The following is a 6,026-nucleotide window of genomic DNA, read 5'->3' as shown; positions in this document are numbered from 1 at the left end:
CACACACACACACACACACACACACACACACACACACACACACACACATTACAAGTTAGGATAGAGTTTAAGAGATTTAAATAGTCTCCGCACATAGTATGCACATTGAACCAAGAGCCAATCTTATTTTTTATCCTGTCAGATCTTAGCCAATATGAATTTTAATTAAGGAAAATTTTAATTGAGGAAAATTGAGTGCTCACAGTATGAAGTTCAGGTTTTATATCTTCTTTAGAAAAACTGTTCAGAAAGGACACAAAATGACCAAGACTATAGTCTTCCCTTTTTGACTGGCTACTCCTTACAACATGAAGTTAACTACCCCAAGATTTTATTTATTTTTTTTATCTTGATCTCTTATTTATACATGTAAGGAGATCTCAGGCTAAGAAACTCCCTCTACCAATGCAAATTAGCAAATACTTACAATTAATAGTCTTTAGAGCAAGAGTTCTTAACCTGAGGTCCATGAACATAATTTTTTTTAAGTATTTTGGTAAATGTATTTTAAGAGAACCTGTTCTCTTTGTAATTCTATGGATTTTATGTCATGCATTTAAAAACAATATTCTGAAAAGGGGGTTGTAAGATTAAGAATCTCGGCATTAGAAAGTTGACTAGAATAATAAGATGTTAAATGATTTGCCTAAAGTAATACAACCAGGATGTGTCCATGCTGGTACGTAAATTCTAGTCTCTGTGACTCCTAGGTCAGCTCTCCATCTGCTACTCCACACTATCTACTTCTCTTACCCTTTCTATCTCACACCTATAATTTCAAAGGTGATATTCCTTGCTATCTTCTGAGACATGCTCCTCCTTACTATAACATCAGTTTTCTGTTTTCCCTATGAAATCTACCTAGCTCCTTTTATTTCCTTATTTGACATCTACTGAGCATTTATATGGGCAGCTAGGTGATGCCAAAAATAGACACCCTGGCCTCCAGTCTGAAAGATCTGAATTTAAATCCTGCCTCATACACTGTTTGACCCTAAGCAAGTTGCTTAACCCTGTTTGCCTCAGTTCCTTATCTGTAAAATGAGTTGGAGAAGAAAATGGCAAACCATTCCAGTGTCTCCATCAAAAAAAACATCAAATGGAGTCATGAAGAGTCAGATATGACTGAAACTTCTAAACAATAAAAAAGCATTTGTATGCAATTTGCAATATATTCATTTGGACTCAATTTTAGGTTACATTTTAGGTGTCATCCAGGTCTTTGGATGAGACAGACTCTTTCTTTCTTTGTCAGATCCCCCATCTGGAGCATTATTTTTACTTTTGTCTATATTTTAGAAACACTGATAATCTGGCCAGTGTCCAGAGGAATCACTTCATCGTCTAGTCAAAGATCTACATTCTGCTACTTAGGCTACTACCCCACACTATCTACCTCTCTGACCCTTTCTGTCTCACACCTCTGTCTTCAAATGTATGGACAATTAGCAGTCTTCAGAGCAAGAGTCCTTAACCTGAGGTCTTGCGACTTGTCCAGTGTCACACAGTGTCCAAGCCAGGATCTGAATTCAGATCTTCCTGATGGGAGGCTGAGACCTTTATTTATGGAACCACCAAGCTGCCCATATAAATTCTATGTTAAGTAAATAAAGAAGTAAAAGGAACTAGGTACATTTCATAAGGAAAACAGAAGCTGATCTTATGGTAAAAGGGAGCATGTCTAGAAGATATCAAGGTGTTCAATCTCAGAAGCACTATAGTTTCCTTGTCTATAAAATGGAAATAATAAAGAACACCTACTTCACAGAGTTATTTTCAGGTTCAAATGAGATATTTGTAAATGAAAGTACCATATAAAGGAAAGGCACTATTATTGTTTGTTGTTATATCACCTCATATCTGGGAGTCCCGGGTTATATATTATTATGCATAAGAGTTGGTATTTCTAGCTTAGTTTATATTTTGCAGACATCATTTCATTTGATGCTTTAATCATTCCCATTTTATAGATGAGGTAACTGTGGCTCAAAGAAATTAGGCAACTAATGCAGGGCCATATAGCTATGTGTTGCAGAGGAGACATTCTAGAACGGCTTGCTATTATTACTAAAAAGGCTTCTCCCCCTTGCGGTACCTGGATCCAGGGGACTAGATGGCAGTGGTTACTCTCGACCCTGCCTCCTATCCCGCACATTCTGTAACTGCCTACATCCCAGCCGTGCCAGCTCGAGGCCAGGGAGCCGTGAGTACAGGCAGGGAGCCAGAGGCAGGGCAGGGGAACATATGTGGCATATCATATACACGAAAGTTTGTTTGAGAAACTGTCGCACAAAGGACAAGCTGCATTTATGGTGCCGTGTGGGGCCTCTCACTATTAGACAGCAGAAGCTGCGAGCATTCTTTGAAAGAGCATCTTTAAGGAGTGGAACTAATTTAATATGTTTCCTGTTGTCAGGAAAAGTAAACAAGTCTTGTCTTTTATTCCCCCCACCCCCACTCCCACCCCCCACCCCCAGGCCCTGGTCTCAATGGAACCTCACTGGCCCGTGGCACACATGGACAAATCCAACCCTTCCCCCACGCCTATCCCTACCCTACACACCATAAGCTTCTATCTTCTCCTTCCATCAAGGTTTGTAAATAAAAGCTCGGCAGATTTATTTTTATTCTCTTTTGTGTTTATTAAACTTTAGAGGGTTTTTCTTTTCCTTTCTGGTCTTCTGCCCACACTCTCTCTTATTATGGCTGCCTCCAACCAGCAGGTCAATTTTCCCCCACCTCTCTCTAAGCAAATCACCCAAATGGCCTGTCTTGGGCTTTGGAGCTTTTGAAGCCCTTATATGCAAATATTTACAGGAGTAGCTTGATTGTTATTAAGTGCAGTTGTTATGTTCTCTATACACTGGCAAAGGGCCCTCTCCCCCTCTGGTTATTATAACCATTTAGCCTTGTTTATATTTCAACTCCCTGATAACACAAACCAAGATTTCTTCTACCCACCCCCCTCCTTTTTTATGAGGAGAAGCAGTTTATACATAAGGTGGAAAGCCTGCTGGGCAGCCCTGCCAGAGGCCAGCAGAGTCCTGTGGCAGTGGTGGGATGCACATGCTGAGACAACAGCCAGCCTCCCCCACACACACACACCCCACCCCACCCCAGCCCAGTTCGGGGCTCAGTGCACAGTGGAGACTCAATAAATATTGTTGACTGAATGAATGTCCACCGCTTTCAACATTTTAGATGCTGTTTTCCCCTGCTGTCATTTGCTAGAGGGTCAGAAGCCCCCTGCCTATCTGAGGAACTTGATCAACCTGTCTGATGTCTCTGTGTTTGATAAAAATTTTTTTTTAAATTCTCTCTGCTAATTGCTTTTGGCCCACTTCTTTGACCCTGCCCTAACCCTCTGGAAAGCTTTCTGGATGCATAGTGCGGGAGGACCAAAACAGGCCTGTCAGAACACTGCTGGGACTTTTGAGGCACACTCCCCCTGCTCAGGGGCCCAGATGGGCAGGGTAGGGATTTAATGACTTCTACATCACTCATCCACCCAGTAAGCCTTGGAGGGATGGAGATTTTTCCTCTGCCTTTCTCCAAGAACTATTTTTTCCCCTTCTGGAATGAGAGCTCTCTATATTGTTCCCTGCAGCTATAAGCTCAGGTTCTTTCTGATCACATGTCAGGTCCTTGGCCTTGACCTTTGCTGGTACCCAAACTTACTTTGGTACTCATCTCCTCACCCCAGGCAAACAAATATTCTCTCAATCCTTTTAAGTGTATCTTCCAGTTCTAAATTGTGCTCCTTTTCCTGACAGTAAACCCCTAATAGCCTCTAATCTCCCATATTCCCTTCCTAGATACAAAACAGTAGCTAGCCCATGGACAGTGTTCAAGAATGCAACTGGTGTGACATGTGTTGGGTGGCATAAAAATTCCAATAATTCTTCATTACTCTAACCCTGATTTTCTGATTCAGGTTTTGGGAAACAAGACAAAGAAACAGAGGTGGGAACTTAATGGTAATAATAGAGGGAATTCAAGGAAATCAGTAATTACTAAGTACCACCTACATACAGAGCACTATATAAGTTGATAAGACATTACCCCTGAACTCAAGCAGTTGATAGTTTACCAGAATAATTGCAGGCCCTGCATCACAATGCCTCAACTAATGTTGTTTTCTATTACATTAAAAATAATAGGGGTTGAGGCAGACATAATTGGGGGTGTAGACTCGAAACTACCACACCAATGCAACTATCAACAATTTGGAAATAGGTCTTGATCAATGACGCATGTTAAAACCAGTGGAAATGCGTATCGGCCATGGGGAGGGGAGCTGGGGGGGGGGTGGTGAAGGGGAAAGTAAGAGCATGAATTATGTAACCATGTTAACTTTTCTAAAAAATAAATATTAATAAATGTTTAAAAAAATAATAGGGGGCAGCTAAGTGGCTCAATGGATTAAGAACCAGGCCTAAAGACTGGGGATCCTGGGTTCAAATCTGCCCTTGGACACATTCTAGTTGTGTGATCCTGGGCATGTCACTTACTTGCCCTTCTGCCTTGGAACCAATGCATAGTATTGATCTAAGATGGAAGGTAAAGGTTTTTAAAATAATAATAATAATATACCACTACTTCCTTCCACAAATTGATTCCTCATTCCCTTTCTTGCCAACACTCCTATTGTGTTCACATAATATTGTGCTTTTTGGAACTAGTTCATACTGATAGGCAAGATATGATTGTTCAGCAGCTGAGCAACTGTACTTATGAATAATCAAGCCACTCCTGACATTATATAGAGTATCTTAGACTCCACAACATAAAATCCTGCAGTTTACTGTATACAGTCTCATTTATTCCTCATTTCAAGTGTGCATGTGTAGGTCGTGCCCAGGCTAAATATCTTAGACTTCTTTCCACAACACTTTATATAGCTGATATAGTACTTGTTCAATATACAGTTACTATCTGCTTTGGAGAAGCTAATGATTGATGATTCAGCTGCAGAAAAGAAGAAATCAAGTTACTATTGCTGATTGGAGAGGATAAAGCCAGGGTACTGTTGCAAGGGAAATTTTGGCAACAATTCAAGAGACCAAGTTATACCAAGAAGATCCATCTGTGGGATGCGAGGGATGAGAGATAGAGATCAGAGTACAAAATTTTCCTACAAGGGTGATTCAATGTGCTATATTCATTTTCCTACTTGAGGCATCATAAAATAAATACATTATAAATGTATAATATGTTCCTTACTAAAGGAGTTGAAAATAAAGATAGTTTTATAGATTTAGACTAGGAGATAGACTAATACAGATATGAGTCCACTTTTTTCCTAGCATTAAGTCCAATGTTCTATCCATCTCTATCTCATTAGCAAAGAGCAAATATTCTTAGGTAGGATGGAAGAAATAATCCAAGGTAGTTAGAAAGAAAAGATTCCAATGAGTTAAAAGCATTTTAAGGAGTTGGTGAATTGAAGAATATGACAAAGAAGAGAACTCACTGGAGTTAATTTTACAGTAAGTAGTAAGGTAAACCTATACTTTTTGAAGAACTAGAAGGGTGATTCGTGGAGGGAGGGGATCTGGGTTCATATTCTGACTCTGCTACTTGATATTTATATGTTCTTTGGCAAAACACCTCATTTCTTTGGGTCTTAATCCCTCATTTAAAAAAATGAAGGGATTGGACTAGATGACTTCTAATGAGATCTGTTCCAAATTTAAATAAATCTATGATCCTATTTTTCTAACATGATTGACAAATAATAGGAAGATAATAATAACAATAGCATTTAAATAGTACTTTGAAGTTTATACAACACGTTAGAAATATTTATCTCATATGATCTTCCAAACAAATCTGAAAGGTAGGTTTTGTTATTGCTCCTATTTATAGATGAGAAAACTGAGACCAGAGAAGTTAAATGACTTGCTCAGAGTCACACAGCTAGTAAGTGTCTAAGGTCAGATTTAAATTCAGATTTTCCTTACTCCAGAGAGAGAGAGAGAGAGAGAGAGAGAGAGAGAGAGAGAGAGAGAGAGAGAGAGAGAGAG

General features: G+C 39.5%; 1 protein-coding gene across 1 annotated transcript in view; it reads right to left on the bottom strand.

Moving 5' to 3' along the window:
• The window catches only part of TGFB2 (transforming growth factor beta 2), a 104,528-nt gene that overhangs the window by 34,614 nt on the left and 63,888 nt on the right, over positions 1-6,026 (bottom strand). The window lies entirely within an intron of this gene.

The sequence above is a fragment of the Gracilinanus agilis genome, chromosome 4, assembly GCF_016433145.1.
Source record: "Gracilinanus agilis isolate LMUSP501 chromosome 4, AgileGrace, whole genome shotgun sequence".
NCBI lineage: Eukaryota > Metazoa > Chordata > Mammalia > Didelphimorphia > Didelphidae > Gracilinanus > Gracilinanus agilis.
This window is presented reverse-complemented; position numbering and strand designations above follow the sequence as displayed.